At 53.6% G+C, this 13690-nt stretch overlaps 37 non-coding genes across 37 annotated transcripts; all 37 read left to right on the top strand.

Moving 5' to 3' along the window:
* The first annotated feature begins 40 nt into the window (after positions 1-40).
* TRNAC-GCA (transfer RNA cysteine (anticodon GCA)) lies at positions 41-112 on the top strand. Its single transcript has one exon. It is a non-coding gene; the product is annotated as a tRNA-Cys (tRNA).
* Positions 113-234: 122 nt separating this feature from the next.
* On the top strand, positions 235-306 carry TRNAC-GCA (transfer RNA cysteine (anticodon GCA)). Its single transcript has one exon. It is a non-coding gene; the product is annotated as a tRNA-Cys (tRNA).
* A 708-nt stretch (positions 307-1014) lies between these two features.
* Positions 1015-1086, top strand: TRNAC-GCA (transfer RNA cysteine (anticodon GCA)). The gene has a single exon. It is a non-coding gene; the product is annotated as a tRNA-Cys (tRNA).
* A 126-nt stretch (positions 1087-1212) lies between these two features.
* On the top strand, positions 1213-1284 carry TRNAC-GCA (transfer RNA cysteine (anticodon GCA)). The gene has a single exon. It is a non-coding gene; the product is annotated as a tRNA-Cys (tRNA).
* A 307-nt stretch (positions 1285-1591) lies between these two features.
* Positions 1592-1663, top strand: TRNAC-GCA (transfer RNA cysteine (anticodon GCA)). Its single transcript has one exon. It is a non-coding gene; the product is annotated as a tRNA-Cys (tRNA).
* A 126-nt stretch (positions 1664-1789) lies between these two features.
* Positions 1790-1861, top strand: TRNAC-GCA (transfer RNA cysteine (anticodon GCA)). Its single transcript has one exon. It is a non-coding gene; the product is annotated as a tRNA-Cys (tRNA).
* Positions 1862-2549: 688 nt separating this feature from the next.
* Positions 2550-2621, top strand: TRNAC-GCA (transfer RNA cysteine (anticodon GCA)). The gene has a single exon. It is a non-coding gene; the product is annotated as a tRNA-Cys (tRNA).
* A 315-nt stretch (positions 2622-2936) lies between these two features.
* Positions 2937-3008, top strand: TRNAC-GCA (transfer RNA cysteine (anticodon GCA)). Its single transcript has one exon. It is a non-coding gene; the product is annotated as a tRNA-Cys (tRNA).
* A 121-nt stretch (positions 3009-3129) lies between these two features.
* On the top strand, positions 3130-3201 carry TRNAC-GCA (transfer RNA cysteine (anticodon GCA)). Its single transcript has one exon. It is a non-coding gene; the product is annotated as a tRNA-Cys (tRNA).
* Positions 3202-3506: 305 nt separating this feature from the next.
* TRNAC-GCA (transfer RNA cysteine (anticodon GCA)) lies at positions 3507-3578 on the top strand. Its single transcript has one exon. It is a non-coding gene; the product is annotated as a tRNA-Cys (tRNA).
* Positions 3579-3705: 127 nt separating this feature from the next.
* On the top strand, positions 3706-3777 carry TRNAC-GCA (transfer RNA cysteine (anticodon GCA)). Its single transcript has one exon. It is a non-coding gene; the product is annotated as a tRNA-Cys (tRNA).
* A 120-nt stretch (positions 3778-3897) lies between these two features.
* TRNAC-GCA (transfer RNA cysteine (anticodon GCA)) lies at positions 3898-3969 on the top strand. The gene has a single exon. It is a non-coding gene; the product is annotated as a tRNA-Cys (tRNA).
* A 123-nt stretch (positions 3970-4092) lies between these two features.
* Positions 4093-4164, top strand: TRNAC-GCA (transfer RNA cysteine (anticodon GCA)). The gene has a single exon. It is a non-coding gene; the product is annotated as a tRNA-Cys (tRNA).
* Positions 4165-4470: 306 nt separating this feature from the next.
* On the top strand, positions 4471-4542 carry TRNAC-GCA (transfer RNA cysteine (anticodon GCA)). Its single transcript has one exon. It is a non-coding gene; the product is annotated as a tRNA-Cys (tRNA).
* A 123-nt stretch (positions 4543-4665) lies between these two features.
* TRNAC-GCA (transfer RNA cysteine (anticodon GCA)) lies at positions 4666-4737 on the top strand. The gene has a single exon. It is a non-coding gene; the product is annotated as a tRNA-Cys (tRNA).
* A 123-nt stretch (positions 4738-4860) lies between these two features.
* On the top strand, positions 4861-4932 carry TRNAC-GCA (transfer RNA cysteine (anticodon GCA)). Its single transcript has one exon. It is a non-coding gene; the product is annotated as a tRNA-Cys (tRNA).
* A 306-nt stretch (positions 4933-5238) lies between these two features.
* Positions 5239-5310, top strand: TRNAC-GCA (transfer RNA cysteine (anticodon GCA)). Its single transcript has one exon. It is a non-coding gene; the product is annotated as a tRNA-Cys (tRNA).
* Positions 5311-5426: 116 nt separating this feature from the next.
* Positions 5427-5498, top strand: TRNAC-GCA (transfer RNA cysteine (anticodon GCA)). Its single transcript has one exon. It is a non-coding gene; the product is annotated as a tRNA-Cys (tRNA).
* A 716-nt stretch (positions 5499-6214) lies between these two features.
* On the top strand, positions 6215-6286 carry TRNAC-GCA (transfer RNA cysteine (anticodon GCA)). Its single transcript has one exon. It is a non-coding gene; the product is annotated as a tRNA-Cys (tRNA).
* A 121-nt stretch (positions 6287-6407) lies between these two features.
* Positions 6408-6479, top strand: TRNAC-GCA (transfer RNA cysteine (anticodon GCA)). The gene has a single exon. It is a non-coding gene; the product is annotated as a tRNA-Cys (tRNA).
* Positions 6480-6603: 124 nt separating this feature from the next.
* Positions 6604-6675, top strand: TRNAC-GCA (transfer RNA cysteine (anticodon GCA)). Its single transcript has one exon. It is a non-coding gene; the product is annotated as a tRNA-Cys (tRNA).
* Positions 6676-7535: 860 nt separating this feature from the next.
* Positions 7536-7607, top strand: TRNAC-GCA (transfer RNA cysteine (anticodon GCA)). Its single transcript has one exon. It is a non-coding gene; the product is annotated as a tRNA-Cys (tRNA).
* A 129-nt stretch (positions 7608-7736) lies between these two features.
* Positions 7737-7808, top strand: TRNAC-GCA (transfer RNA cysteine (anticodon GCA)). Its single transcript has one exon. It is a non-coding gene; the product is annotated as a tRNA-Cys (tRNA).
* A 117-nt stretch (positions 7809-7925) lies between these two features.
* Positions 7926-7997, top strand: TRNAC-GCA (transfer RNA cysteine (anticodon GCA)). Its single transcript has one exon. It is a non-coding gene; the product is annotated as a tRNA-Cys (tRNA).
* A 122-nt stretch (positions 7998-8119) lies between these two features.
* Positions 8120-8191, top strand: TRNAC-GCA (transfer RNA cysteine (anticodon GCA)). The gene has a single exon. It is a non-coding gene; the product is annotated as a tRNA-Cys (tRNA).
* A 122-nt stretch (positions 8192-8313) lies between these two features.
* Positions 8314-8385, top strand: TRNAC-GCA (transfer RNA cysteine (anticodon GCA)). Its single transcript has one exon. It is a non-coding gene; the product is annotated as a tRNA-Cys (tRNA).
* A 1272-nt stretch (positions 8386-9657) lies between these two features.
* TRNAC-GCA (transfer RNA cysteine (anticodon GCA)) lies at positions 9658-9729 on the top strand. The gene has a single exon. It is a non-coding gene; the product is annotated as a tRNA-Cys (tRNA).
* A 117-nt stretch (positions 9730-9846) lies between these two features.
* On the top strand, positions 9847-9918 carry TRNAC-GCA (transfer RNA cysteine (anticodon GCA)). Its single transcript has one exon. It is a non-coding gene; the product is annotated as a tRNA-Cys (tRNA).
* Positions 9919-10232: 314 nt separating this feature from the next.
* Positions 10233-10304, top strand: TRNAC-GCA (transfer RNA cysteine (anticodon GCA)). Its single transcript has one exon. It is a non-coding gene; the product is annotated as a tRNA-Cys (tRNA).
* A 119-nt stretch (positions 10305-10423) lies between these two features.
* Positions 10424-10495, top strand: TRNAC-GCA (transfer RNA cysteine (anticodon GCA)). Its single transcript has one exon. It is a non-coding gene; the product is annotated as a tRNA-Cys (tRNA).
* A 120-nt stretch (positions 10496-10615) lies between these two features.
* On the top strand, positions 10616-10687 carry TRNAC-GCA (transfer RNA cysteine (anticodon GCA)). Its single transcript has one exon. It is a non-coding gene; the product is annotated as a tRNA-Cys (tRNA).
* Positions 10688-10807: 120 nt separating this feature from the next.
* Positions 10808-10879, top strand: TRNAC-GCA (transfer RNA cysteine (anticodon GCA)). Its single transcript has one exon. It is a non-coding gene; the product is annotated as a tRNA-Cys (tRNA).
* Positions 10880-11383: 504 nt separating this feature from the next.
* TRNAC-GCA (transfer RNA cysteine (anticodon GCA)) lies at positions 11384-11455 on the top strand. The gene has a single exon. It is a non-coding gene; the product is annotated as a tRNA-Cys (tRNA).
* A 507-nt stretch (positions 11456-11962) lies between these two features.
* On the top strand, positions 11963-12034 carry TRNAC-GCA (transfer RNA cysteine (anticodon GCA)). The gene has a single exon. It is a non-coding gene; the product is annotated as a tRNA-Cys (tRNA).
* Positions 12035-12159: 125 nt separating this feature from the next.
* TRNAC-GCA (transfer RNA cysteine (anticodon GCA)) lies at positions 12160-12231 on the top strand. The gene has a single exon. It is a non-coding gene; the product is annotated as a tRNA-Cys (tRNA).
* A 123-nt stretch (positions 12232-12354) lies between these two features.
* On the top strand, positions 12355-12426 carry TRNAC-GCA (transfer RNA cysteine (anticodon GCA)). The gene has a single exon. It is a non-coding gene; the product is annotated as a tRNA-Cys (tRNA).
* A 115-nt stretch (positions 12427-12541) lies between these two features.
* Positions 12542-12613, top strand: TRNAC-GCA (transfer RNA cysteine (anticodon GCA)). Its single transcript has one exon. It is a non-coding gene; the product is annotated as a tRNA-Cys (tRNA).
* Positions 12614-13690: the final 1077 nt, after the last annotated feature.

Here is a 13690-nt window from a genome sequence, read left to right as displayed (position 1 = left end):
AAAAAAAAAAAAATAATTCAAACACGGAGGACAAGGCAAGGGGGGTATAGCTCAGTGGCAGAGCATTCGACTGCAGATCGAGAGGTCCTCGGTTCAAATCCGGGTGCCCCCTCAGCGTTTTGCCCGCAGTCGCGCCGAAAAAGGGAGAGCCGGCGAGTGTCTTTACCGATGCCGTCGAGCCGGTTTAGCACAAAAAAAAAAAAAAAAAAATTCAAACACGGTGGACAAGGCAAGGGGGGTATAGCTCAGTGGCAGAGCATTCGACTGCAGATCGAGAGGTCCTCGGTTCAAATCCGGGTGCCCCCTCAGCGTTTTGCCCGCAGTCGCGCCGAAAAAGGGAGAGCCGGCGAGTGTCTTTACCGATGCCGTCGAGCCGGTTTAGCACAAAAAAAAAATAAAAAAAAAAATAATTCAAACACGGTGGACAAGGCAAGGGGGGTATAGCTCAGTGGCAGAGCATTCGACTGCAGATCGCGAGGTCCTCGGTTCAAATCCGGGTGCCCCCTCAGCATTTTGCCCGCAGTCGCGCCGAAAAAGGGAGAGCCGGCGAGTGTCTTTACCGATGCCGTCGAGCCGGTTTAGCACAAGAAAAAAAAAAATAATAATAATTCAAACACCGAGGACAAGGCAAGGGGGTTATAGCTCAGTGGCAGAGCATTCGACTGCAGATCGAGAGGTCCTCGGTTCAAATCCGGGTGCCCCCTCAGCGTTTTGCCCGCAGTCGCGCCGAAAAAGGGAGAGCCGGCGAGTGTCTTTACCGATGCCGTCGAGCCGGTTTAGCACAAAAAAAAAAAAATTCAAACACCGAGGACAAGGCAAGGGGGGTATAGCTCAGTGGCAGAGCATTCGACTGCAGATCGAGAGGTCCTCGGTTCAAATCCGGGTGCCCCTCAGCGTTTTGCCCGCAGTCGCGCCGAAAAAGGGAGAGCCGGCGAGTGTCTTTTCCGATGCCGTCGAGCCGGTTAAGCACAAAAAAAAAAAAAAAAAAAATTCAAACACCGAGGGCAAGGCAAGGGGGGTATAGCTCAGTGGCAGAGCATTCGACTGCAGATCGAGAGGTCCTCGGTTCAAATCCGGGTGCCCCCTCAGCGTTTTGCCCGCAGTCGCGCCGAAAAAGGGAGAGCCGGCGAGTGTCTTTACCGATGCCGTCGAGCCGGTTTAGCACAAAAAAAAAAAAAAAAAAAAAAAATCAAACACCGAGGGCAAGGCAAGGGGGGTATAGCTCAGTGGCAGAGCATTCGACTGCAGATCGAGAGGTCCTCGGTTCAAATCCGGGTGCCCCCTCAGCGTTTTGCCCGCAGTCGCGCCGAAAAAGGGAGAGCCGGCGAGTGTCTTTACCGATGCCGTCATGCCGGTTTAGCACAAAAAAAAAAAATTCAAACACCGAGGGCAAGGCAAGGGGGGTATATCTCAGTGGCAGAGCATTCGACTGCAGATCGAGAGGTCCTCGGTTCAAATCCGGGTGCCCCCTCAGCGTTTTGCCCGCAGTCGCGCCGAAAAAGGGAGAGCCGGCGAGTGTCTTTACCGATGCCGTCGAGCCGGTTTAGCACAAAAAAAAAAAAAAAATTTCAAACACCGAGGACAAGGCAAGGGGGGTATAGCTCAGTGGCAGAGCATTCGACTGCAGATCGAGAGGTCCTCGGTTCAAATCCGGGTGCCCCCTCAGCGTTTTGCCCGCAGTCGCGCCGAAAAAGGGAGAGCCGGCGAGTGTCTTTACCGATGCCGTCGAGCCGGTTTAGCACAAAAAAAAAAAAAAAAAAAAAAATTCAAACACCGAGGACAAGGCAAGGGGGGTATAGCTCAGTGGCAGAGCATTCGACTGCAGATCGAGAGGTCCTCGGTTCAAATCCGGGTGCCCCCTCAGCGTTTTGCCCGCAGTCGCGCCGAAAAAGGGAGAGCCGGCGAGTGTCTTTACCGATGCCGTCGAGCCGGTTTAGCCCAAAAAAAATAAATAAAATAAAATTCAAACACCGAGGACAAGGCAAGTGGGGTATAGCTCAGTGGCAGAGCATTCGACTGCAGATCGAGAGGTCCTCGGTTCAAATCCGGGTGCCCCCTCAGCGTTTTGCCCGCAGTCGCGCCGAAAAAGGGAGAGCCGGCGAGTGTCTTTACCGATGCCGTCGAGCCGGTTTAGCACAAAAAAAAAAAAAATTCAAACACCGAGGACAAGGCAAGGGGGGTATAGCTCAGTGGCAGAGCATTCGACTGCAGATCGAGAGGTCCTCGGTTCATAATCCGGGTGCCCCCTCAGCGTTTTGCCCGCAGTCGCGCCGAAAAAGGGAGAGCCGGCGAGTGTCTTTACCGATGCCGTCGAGCCGGTTTAGCACAAAAAAAAAAATTCAAACACCGAGGACAAGGCAAGGGGGGTATAGCTCAGTGGCAGAGCATTCGACTGCAGATCGTGAGGTCCTCGGTTCATAATCCGGGTGCCCCCTCAGCGTTTTGCCCGCAGTCGCGCCGAAAAAGGGAGAGCCGGCGAGTGTCTTTACCGATGCCGTCGAGCCGGTTTAGCACAAAAAAAAAAATTCAAACACCGAGGACAAGGCAAGGGGGGTATAGCTCAGTGGCAGAGCATTCGACTGCAGATCGAGAGGTCCTCGGTTCAAATCCGGGTGCCCCCTCAGCGTTTTGCCCGCAGTCGCGCCGAAAAAGGGAGAGCCGGCGAGTGTCTTTACCGATGCCGTCGAGCCGGTTTAGCACAAAAAAAAAAAAAATTCAAACACCGAGGGCAAGGCAAGGGGGGTATAGCTCAGTGGCAGAGCATTCGACTGCAGATCAAGAGGTCCTCGGTTCAAATCCGGGTGCCCCCTCAGCGTTTTGCCCGCAGTCGCGCCGAAAAAGGGAGAGCCGGCGAGTGTCTTTACCGATGCCGTCGAGCCGGTTTAGCACAAAAAAAAAATAATAAAATAAAATTCAAACACCGAGGACAAGGCAAGGGGGGTATAGCTCAGTGGCAGAGCATTCGACTGCAGATCGAGAGGTCCTCGGTTCAAATCCGGGTGCCCCCTCAGCGTTTTGCCCGCAGTCGCGCCAAAAAAGGGAGAGCCGGCGAGTGTCTTTACCGATGCTGTCGAGCCGGTTTAGCCCAAAAAAAAAAAAAAAAAATTCAAACACCGAGGACAAGGCAAGGGGGGTATAGCTCAGTGGCAGAGCATTCGACTGCAGATCGAGAGGTCCTCGGTTCAAATCCGGGTGCCCCCTCAGCGTTTTGCCCGCAGTCGCGCCGAAAAAGGGAGAGCCGGCGAGTGTCTTTACCGATGCCGTCGAGCCGGTTTAGCACAAAAAAAATAAATAATTCAAACACCGAGGACAAGGCAAGGGGGGTATAGCTCAGTGGCAGAGCATTCGACTGCAGATCGAGAGGTCCTCGGTTCATAATCCGGGTGCCCCCTCAGCGTTTTGCCCGCAGTCGCGCCGAAAAAGGGAGAGCCGGCGAGTGTCTTTACCGATGCCGTCGAGCCGGTTTAGCACAAAAAAAAAAATTCAAACACCGAGGACAAGGCAAGGGGGGTATAGCTCAGTGGCAGAGCATTCGACTGCAGATCGAGAGGTCCTCGGTTCAAATCCGGGTGCCCCCTCAGCGTTTTGCCCGCAGTCGCGCCGAAAAAGGGAGAGCCGGCGAGTGTCTTTACCGATGCCGTCGAGCCGGTTTAGCACAAAAAAAAAAAAAAAAAAAAAAAATTCAAACACCGAGGGCAAGGCAAGGGGGGTATAGCTCAGTGGCAGAGCATTCGACTGCAGATCGAGAGGTCCTCGGTTCAAATCCGGGTGCCCCCTCAGCGTTTTGCCCGCAGTCGCGCCGAAAAAGGGAGAGCCGGCGAGTGTCTTTACCGATGCCGTCGAGCCGGTTTAGCACAAAAAAAAATAAAAAAATTCAAACACCGAGGACAAGGCAAGGGGGGTATAGCTCAGTGGCAGAGCATTCGACTGCAGATCGAGAGGTCCTCGGTTCAAATCCGGGTGCCCCCTCAGCGTTTTGCCCGCAGTCGCGCCGAAAAAGGGAGAGCCGGCGAGTGTCTTTACCGATGCCGTCGAGCCGGTTTAGCCCAAAAAAAAAAATAAAAAAAATTCAAACACCCAGGACAAGGCAAGGGGGGTATAGCTCAGTGGCAGAGCATTCGACTGCAGATCGAGAGGTCCTCGGTTCAAATCCGGGTGCCCCCTCAGCATTTTGCCCGCAGTCGCGCCGAAAAAGGGAGAGCCGGCGAGTGTCTTTACCGATGCCGTCGAGCCGGTTTAGCACAAAAAAAAAAAAAAAATTCAAACACCGAGGACAAGGCAAGGGGGGTATAGCTCAGTGGCAGAGCATTCGACTGCAGATCGAGAGGTCCTCGGTTCATAATCCGGGTGCCCCCTCAGCGTTTTGCCCGCAGTCGCGCCGAAAAAGGGAGAGCCGGCGAGTGTCTTTACCGATGCCGTCGAGCCGGTTTAGCACAAAAAAAAAAATTCAAACACCGAGGACAAGGCAAGGGGGGTATAGCTCAGTGGCAGAGCATTCGACTGCAGATCGAGAGGTCCTCGGTTCAAATCCGGGTGCCCCCTCAGCGTTTTGCCCGCAGTCGCGCCGAAAAAGGGAGAGCCGGCGAGTGTCTTTACCGATGCCGTCGAGCCGGTTTAGCCCAAAAAAAAAAATAAAAAAAATTCAAACACCCAGGACAAGGCAAGGGGGGTATAGCTCAGTGGCAGAGCATTCGACTGCAGATCGAGAGGTCCTCGGTTCAAATCCGGGTGCCCCCTCAGCGTTTTGCCCGCAGTCGCGCCGAAAAAGGGAGAGCCGGCGAGTGTCTTTACCGATGCCGTCGAGCCGGTTTAGCCCAAAAAAAAAAATAAAAAAAATTCAAACACCCAGGACAAGGCAAGGGGGGTATAGCTCAGTGGCAGAGCATTCGACTGCAGATCGAGAGGTCCTCGGTTCAAATCCGGGTGCCCCCTCAGCATTTTGCCCGCAGTCGCGCCGAAAAAGGGAGAGCCGGCGAGTGTCTTTACCGATGCCGTCGAGCCGGTTTAGCACAAAAAAAAAAAAAAAATTCAAACACCGAGGACAAGGCAAGGGGGGTATAGCTCAGTGGCAGAGCATTCGACTGCAGATCGAGAGGTCCTCGGTTCATAATCCGGGTGCCCCCTCAGCGTTTTGCCCGCAGTCGCGCCGAAAAAGGGAGAGCCGGCGAGTGTCTTTACCGATGCCGTCGAGCCGGTTTAGCACAAAAAAAAAAATTCAAACACCGAGGACAAGGCAAGGGGGGTATAGCTCAGTGGCAGAGCATTCGACTGCAGATCGAGAGGTCCTCGGTTCAAATCCGGGTGCCCCCTCAGCGTTTTGCCCGCAGTCGCGCCGAAAAAGGGAGAGCCGGCGAGTGTCTTTACCGATGCCGTCGAGCCGGTTTAGCACAAAAAAAAAAAAATTCAAACACCGAGGGCAAGGCAAGGGGGGTATAGCTCAGTGGCAGAGCATTCGACTGCAGATCGAGAGGTCCTCGGTTCAAATCCGGGTGCCCCCTCAGCGTTTTGCCCGCAGTCGCGCCGAAAAAGGGAGAGCCGGCGAGTGTCTTTACCGATGCCGTCGAGCCGGTTTAGCACAAAAAAAAAAAAAAAAAAAAATTCAAACACCGAGGATAAAGCAAGGGGGGTATAGGTCAGTGGCAGAGCATTCGACTGCAGATCGAGAGGTCCTCGGTTCAAATCCGGGTGCCCCCTCAGCGTTTTGCCCGCAGTCGCGCCAAAAAAGGGAGAGCCGGCGAGTGTCTTTACCGATGCCGTCGAGCCGGTCTAGCACAAAAAAAAAAAAAAAAAAAAATTCAAACACCGAGGACAAGGCAAGGGGGGTATAGCTCAGTGGCAGAGCATTCGGCTGCAGATCGAGAGGTCCTCGGTTCAAATCCGGGTGCCCCCTCAGCGTTTTGCCCGCAGTCGCGCCGAAAAAGGGAGAGCCGGCGAGTGTCTTTACCGATGCCGTCGAGCCGGTTTAGCACAAAAAAAAAAAAATAATAAAAAAAATTCAAACACCGAGTACAAGGCAAGGGGGGTATAGCTCAGTGGCAGAGCATTCGACTGCAGATCGAGAGGTCCTCTGTTCAAATCCGGGTGCCCCCTCAGCGTTTTGCCCGCAGTCGCGCCGAAAAAGGGAGAGCCGGCGAGTGTCTTTACCGATGCCGTCGAGCCGGTTTAGCACAAAAAAAAATAAATAAAAAATTTCAAACACCGAGGACAAAGCAAGGGGGGTATAGCTCAGTGGCAGAGCATTCGACTGCAGATCGAGAGGTCCTCGGTTCAAATCCGGGTGCCCCCTCAGCGTTTTGCCCGCAGTCGCGCCGAAAAAGGGAGAGCCGGCGAGTGTCTTTACCGATGCCGTCGAGCCGGTTTAACCCAAAAAAAAAAAAAAAAAATTCAAACACCGAGGACAAGGCAAGGGGGGTATAGCTCAGTGGCAGAGCATTCGACTGCAGATCGAGAGGTCCTCGGTTCAAATCCGGGTGCCCCCTCAGCGTTTTGCCCGCAGTCGCGCCGAAAAAGGGAGAGCCGGCGAGTGTCTTTACCGATGCCGTCGAGCCGGTTTAGCACAAAAAAAAATAAATAAAAAATTTCAAACACCGAGGACAAAGCAAGGGGGGTATAGCTCAGTGGCAGAGCATTCGACTGCAGATCGAGAGGTCCTCGGTTCAAATCCGGGTGCCCCCTCAGCGTTTTGCCCGCAGTCGCGCCGAAAAAGGGAGAGCCGGCGAGTGTCTTTACCGATGCCGTCGAGCCGGTTTAACCCAAAAAAAAAAAAAAAAAAAAATTCAAACACCGAGGACAAGGCAAGGGGGGTATAGCTCAGTGGCAGAGCATTCGACTGCAGATCGAGAGGTCTTCGGTTCAAATCCGGGTGCCCCCTCAGCGTTTTGCCCGCAGTCGCGCCGAAAAAGGGAGAGCCGTCGAGCCGGTTTAGCACAAAAAAAATAAAAAAATTCAAACACCGAGGACAAGGCAAAGGGGTATAGCTCAGTGGCAGAGCATTCGACTGCAGATCGAGAGGTCCTCGGTTCAAATCCGGGTGCCCCCTCAGCGTTTTGCCCGCAGTCGCGCCGAAAAAGGGAGAGCCGTCGAGTGTCTTTACCGATGCCGTCGAGCCGGTTTAGCACAAAAAAAATAAAAAAATTCAAACACCGAGGACAAGGCAAGGGGGGTATAGCTCAGTGGCAGAGCATTCGACTGCAGATCGTAGAGGTCCTCGGTTCAAATCCGGGTGCCCCCTCAGCGTTTTGCCCGCAGTCGCGCCGAAAAAGGGAGAGCCGGCGAGTGTCTTTACCGATGCCGTCGAGCCGGTTTAGCACAAAAAAAATAAAATTCAAACACCGAGGACAAGGCAAGGGGGGTATAGCTCAGTGGCAGAGCATTCGACTGCAGATCGTAGAGGTCCTCGGTTCAAATCCGGGTGCCCCCTCAGCGTTTTGCCCGCAGTCGCGCCGAAAAAGGGAGAGCCGGCGAGTGTCTTTACCGATGCCGTCGAGCCGGTTTAGCACAAAAAAAATAAAATTCAAACACCGAGGACAAGGCAAGGGGGTATAGCTCAGTGGCAGAGCATTCGACTGCAGATCGAGAGGTCCTCGGTTCAAATCCGGGTGCCCCCTCAGCGTTTTGCCCGCAGTCGCGCCGAAAAAGGGAGAGCCGGCGAGTGTCTTTACCGATGCCGTCGAGCCGGTTTAGCACAAAAAAAAATAAATAAATAAAAAAAATTCAAACACCGAGGACAAGGCAAGGGGGGTATAGCTCAGTGGCAGAGCATTCGACTGCAGATCGAGAGGTCCTCGGTTCAAATCCGGGTGCCCCCTCAGCGTTTTGCTCGCAGTCGCGCCGAAAAAGGGAGAGCCGGCGAGTGTCTTTACCGATGCCGTCGAGCCGGTTTAGCACAAAAAAAAAAAAAATTCAAACACCGAGGACAAGGCAAGGGGGGTATAGCTCAGTGGCAGAGCATTCGACTGCAGATCGAGAGGTCCTCGGTTCAAATCCGGGTGCCCCCTCAGCGTTTTGCCCGCAGTCGCGCCGAAAAAGGGAGAGCCGGCGAGTGTCTTTACCGATGCCGTCGAGCCGGTTTAGCACAAAAAAAAAAAAAAAAAATTTCAAACACCGAGGACAAAGCAAGGGGGGTATAGCTCAGTGGCAGAGCATTCGACTGCAGATCGAGAGGTCCTCGGTTCAAATCCGGGTGCCCCCTCAGCGTTTTGCCCGCAGTCGCGCCGAAAAAGGGAGAGCCGGCGAGTGTCTTTACCGATGCCGTCGAGCCGGTTTAGCACAAAAAAAAAAAAAAAAAAATTCAAACACCGAGGATAAAGCAAGGGGGGTATAGCTCAGTGGCAGAGCATTCGACTGCAGATCGAGAGGTCCTCGGTTCAAATCCGGGTGCCCCCTCAGCGTTTTGCCCGCAGTCGCGCCGAAAAAGGGAGAACCGGCGAGTGTCTTTACCGATGCCGTCGAGCCGGTTTAGCACAAAAAAAAAAAAAAAAAAAATTCAAACACCGAGGACAAGGCAAGGGGGGTATAGCTCAGTGGCAGAGCATTCGACTGCAGATCGAGAGGTCTTCGGTTCAAATCCGGGTGCCCCCTCAGCGTTTTGCCCGCAGTCGCGCCGAAAAAGGGAGAGCCGTCGAGCCGGTTTAGCACAAAAAAAAAAAAATAAAAAAAAAAAAATTCAAACACCGAGGACAAGGCAAGGGGGGTATAGCTCAGTGGCAGAGCATTCGACTGCAGATCGTAGAGGTCCTCGGTTCAAATCCGGGTGCCCCCTCAGCATTTTGCCCGCAGTCGCGCCGAAAAAGGGAGAGCCGGCGAGTGTCTTTACCGATGCCGTCGAGCCGGTTTAGCACAAAAAAAAATAAAAAAATTCAAACACCGAGGACAAGGCAAGGGGGGTATAGCTCAGTGGCAGAGCATTCGACTGCAGATCGTAGAGGTCCTCGGTTTAAATCCGGGTGCCCCCTCAGCGTTTTGCCCGCAGTCGCGCCGAAAAAGAGAGAGCCGGCGAGTGTCTTTACCGATGCCGTCGAGCCGGTTTAGCACAAAAAAAAATAAAAAAATTCAAACACCGAGGACAAGGCAAGGGGGGTATAGCTCAGTGGCAGAGCATTCGACTGCAGATCGTAGAGGTCCTCGGTTCAAATCCGGGTGCCCCCTCAGCGTTTTGCCCGCAGTCGCGCCGAAAAAGGGAGAGCCGGCGAGTGTCTTTACCGATGCCGTCGAGCCGGTTTAGCACAAAAAAAAAAAAAAAAAAAAAAAAAATTCAAACACCGAGGACAAGGCAAGGGGGGTATAGCTCAGTGGCAGAGCATTCGACTGCAGATGGAGAGGTCCTCGGTTCAAATCCGGGTGCCCCCTCAGCGTTTTGCCCGCAGTCGCGCCGAAAAAGGGAGAGCCGGCGAGTGTCTTTACCGATGCCGTCGAGCCGGTTTAGCACAAAAAAAAAAAAAAAATTCAAACACCGAGGACAAGGCAAAGGGGGTATAGCTCAGTGGCAGAGCATTCGACTGCAGATCGAGAGGTCCTCTGTTCAAATCCGGGTGCCCCCTCAGCGCTTTGCCCGCAGTCGCGCCGAAAAAGGGGGAGCCGGCGAGTGTCTTTACCGATGCCGTCGAGCCGTTTTAGCACCAAAAAAAAAAAAAATTCAAACACCGAGGACAAGGCAAGGGGGGTATAGCTCAGTGGCAGAGCATTCGACTGCAGATCGAGAGGTCCTCGGTTCAAATCCGGGTGCCCCCTCAGCGTTTTGCCCGCAGTCGCGCCGAAAAAGGGAGAGCCGGCGAGTGTCTTTACCGATGCCGTCGAGCCGGTTTAGCACAAAAAAAAAAAAAATTCAAACACCGAGGACAAAGCAAGGGGGGTATAGCTCAGTGGCAGAGCATTCGACTGCAGATCGAGAGGTCCTCGGTTCAAATCCGGGTGCCCCCTCAGCGTTTTGCCCGCAGTCGCGCCGAAAAAGGGAGAGCTGGCGAGTGTCTTTACCGATGCCGTCGAGCCGGTCTAGCACAAAAAAAAATTCAAACACCAAGGACAAGGCAAGGGGGATATAGCTCAGTGGCAGAGCATTCGACTGCAGATCGAGAGGTCCTCGGTTCAAATCCGGGTGCCCCCTCAGCGTTTTGCCCGCAGTCGCGCCGAAAAAGGGAGAGCCGGCGAGTGTCTTTACCGATGCCGTCGAGCCGGTTTAACCCAAAAAAAAAAAAAATAAAAATAAAAAATTCAAACACCAAGGACAAGGCAAGGGGGGTATAGCTCAGTGGCAGAGCATTCGACTGCAGATCGAGAGGTCCTCGGTTCAAATCCGGGTGCCCCCTCAGCGTTTTGCCCGCAGTCGCGCCGAAAAAGGGAGAGCCGGCGAGTGTCTTTACCGATGCCGTCGAGCCGGTTTAGCACAAAAAAAATGAAAAAATTCAAACACCGAGGACAAGGCAAGGGGGGTATAGCTCAGTGGCAGAGCATTCGACTGCAGATCGAGAGGTCCTCGGTTCAAATCCGGGTGCCCCCTCAGCGTTTTGCCCGCAGTCGCGCCGAAAAAGGGAGAGCCGGCGAGTGTCTTTACCGATGCCGTCGAGCCGGTTTAGCACAAAAAAAAATAAAAAAATTCAAACACCGAGGGCAAGGCAAGGGGGGTATAGCTCAGTGGCAGAGCATTCGACTGCAGATCGAGAGGTCCTCGGTTCAAATCCGGGTGCCCCCTCAGCGTTTTGCCCGCAGTCGCGCCGAAAAAGGGAGAGCCGGCGAGTGTCTTTACCGATGCCGTCGAGCCGGTTTAGCACAAAAAAAAATAAAAAAATTCAAACACCGAGGGCAAGGCAAGGGGGGTATAGCTCAGTGGCAGAGCATTCGACTGCAGATCGAGAGGTCCTCGGTTCAAATCCGGGTGCCCCCTCAGCGTTTTGCCCGCAGTCGCGCCGAAAAAGGGAGAGCCGGCGAGTGTCTTTACCGATGCCGTCGAGCCGGTTTAGCACAAAAAAAAATAAAAAAATTCAAACACCGAGGGCAAGGCAAGGGGGGTATAGCTCCGTGGCAGAGCATTCGACTGCAGATCGAGAGGTCCTCGGTTCAAATCCGGGTGCCCCCTCAGCGTTTTGCCCGCAGTCGCGCCGAAAAAGGGAGAGCCGGCGAGTGTCTTTACCGATGCCGTCGAGCCGGTTTAGCACAAAAAAAAATAAAAAAATTCAAACACCGAGGGCAAGGCAAGGGGGGTATAGCTCCGTGGCAGAGCATTCGACTGCAGATCGAGAGGTCCTCGGTTCAAATCCGGGTGCCCCCTCAGCGTTTTGCCCGCAGTCGCGCCGAAAAAGGGAGAGCCGGCGAGTGTCTTTACCGATGCCGTCGAGCCGGTTTAGCACAAAAAAAAATAAAAAAATTCAAACACCGAGGGCAAGGCAAGGGGGGTATAGCTCAGTGGCAGAGCATTCGACTGCAGATCGAGAGGTCCTCGGTTCAAATCCGGGTGCCCCCTCAGCGTTTTGCCCGCAGTCGCGCAGAAAAAGGGAGAGCCGGCGAGTGTCTTTACCGATGCCGTCGAGCCGGTTTAGCACAAAAAAAAAAAAAAAAAATTCAAACACCGAGGGCAAGGCAAGAGGGGTATAGCTCAGTGGCAGAGCATTCGACTGCAGATCGAGAGGTCCTCGGTTCAAATCCGGGTGCCCCCTCAGCGTTTTGCCCGCAGTCGCGCCGAAAAAGGGAGAGCCGGCGAGTGTCTTTACCGATGCCGTCGAGCCGGTTTAGCACAAAAAAAAAAAATAAAAATTCAAACACCGAGGGCAAGGCAAGGGGGGTATAGCTCAGTGGCAGAGCATTCGACTGCAGATCGAGAGGTGCTCGGTTCAAATCCGGGTGCCCCCTCAGCGTTTTGCCCGCAGTCGCGCCGAAAAAGGGAGAGCCGGCGAGTGTCTTTACCGATGCCGTCGAGCCGGTTTAGCACAAAAAAAAAATAAAAAAATTCAAACACCGAGGGCAAGGCAAGGGGGGTATAGCTCAGTGGCAGAGCATTCGACTGCAGATCGAGAGGTCCTCGGTTCAAATCCGGGTGCCCCCTCAGCGTTTTGCCCGCAGTCGCGCCGAAAAAGGGAGAGCCGGCGAGTGTCTTTACCGATGCCGTCGAGCCGGTTTAGCACAAAAAAAAAAAAAAAAAAAAAATTCAAACACCGAGGACAAGGCAAGGGGGGTATAGCTCAGTGGCAGAGCATTCGACTGCAGATCGAGAGGTCCTCGGTTCAAATCCGGGTGCCCCCTCAGCGTTTTGCCCGCAGTCGCGCCGAAAAAGGGAGAGCCGGCGAGTGTCTTTACCGATGCCGTCGAGCCGGTTTAGCACAAAAAAAAAAAAAAAATAAATTCAAACACCGAGGACAAGGCAAGGGGGGTATAGCTCAGTGGCAGAGCATTCGACTGCAGATCGAGAGGTCCTCGGTTCAAATCCGGGTGCCCCCTCAGCGTTTTGCCCGCAGTCGCGCCGAAAAAGGGAGAGCCGGCGAGTGTCTTTACCGATGCCGTCAAGCCGGTTTAGCACAAAAAAAAAAATTTCAAACACTGAGGACAAGGCAAGGGGGGTATAGCTCAGTGGCAGAGCATTCGACTGCAGATCGAGAGGTCCTCGGTTCAAATCCGGGTGCCCCCTCAGCATTTTGCCCGCAGTCGAGCCGATAAAGGGAGAGCCGGCGAGTGTCTTTACCGATGCCGTCGAGCCGGTTTAGCACAAAAAAAATAAAAAAAAAATTCAAACACCAAGGACAAGGCAAGGGTGGTATAGCTCAGTGGCAGAGCATTCGACTGCATATCAAGAGGTCCTTGGTTCAAATCCAGGTGCCCCCTCAGCGTTTTGCCCACAGTCGCGCCGAAAAAGGGAGAGCCGGCGAGTGTCCTTACCGATGCCGTCGAGCCGGTTTAGCACAAAAAACAAAACAAAAATTTAAACACCGAGGACAAAGCAAGGAGGGGTATAGCTCAGTGGCAGAGCATTCGACTGCAGATCGAGAGGTCCTCGGTTCAAATTCGGGTGCCCCCTCAGCGTTTTGCCCGCAGTCGCGCCGAAAAAGGGAGAGCCGGCGAGTGTCTTTACCGATGCCGTCGAGCCTATTTAGCACAAAAGAAAAAAAAAAACTGAAAATTCAAACACCGAGGACAAGGCAAGGAGGGGTATAGCTCAGTGGCAGAGCATTCGACTGCAGATCGAGAGGTTCTCGGTTCAAATCCGGGTGCCCCCTCAGCGTTTTGCCCGCAGCCGCGCCGAAAAAGGGAGAGCCGGCGAGTGTCTTTACCGATGCCGTCGAGCCGGTTTAGCACAAAAAAAAAAAAAAAAAATTCAAACACCGAGGACAAGGCAAGGAGGGGTATAGCTCAGTGGCAGAGCATTCGACTGCAGATCGAGAGGTTCTCGGTTCAAATCCGGGTGCCCCCTCAGCGTTTTGCCCGCAGTCGCGCCGAAAAAGGGAGAGTCGGCGAGTGTCCTTACCGATGCCGTCGAGCCGGTTTAGCACAAAAAAAAAATAAAAAATTCAAACACCAAGGACAAGGCAAGAGGGGTATAGCTCAGTGGCAGAGCATTCGACTGCAGATCGAGAGGTCCTCGGTTCAAATCCGGGAGCCCCCTCAGCATTTTGCCCGCAGTCGTGACGAAAAAGGGAGAGCCGGCGAGTGTCCTTACCGATGCCGTCGAGCCGGTTTAGCACAAAAAAAAATAAATAAAAATTCAAAC

This window comes from Lithobates pipiens, unplaced genomic scaffold (assembly GCF_037356315.1).
Source record: "Lithobates pipiens isolate NorthernLeopardFrog02 unplaced genomic scaffold, aLitPip1_a1.2 Scaffold_22, whole genome shotgun sequence".
In the NCBI taxonomy this organism is placed as follows: domain Eukaryota; kingdom Metazoa; phylum Chordata; class Amphibia; order Anura; family Ranidae; genus Lithobates; species Lithobates pipiens.
This window is presented reverse-complemented; position numbering and strand designations above follow the sequence as displayed.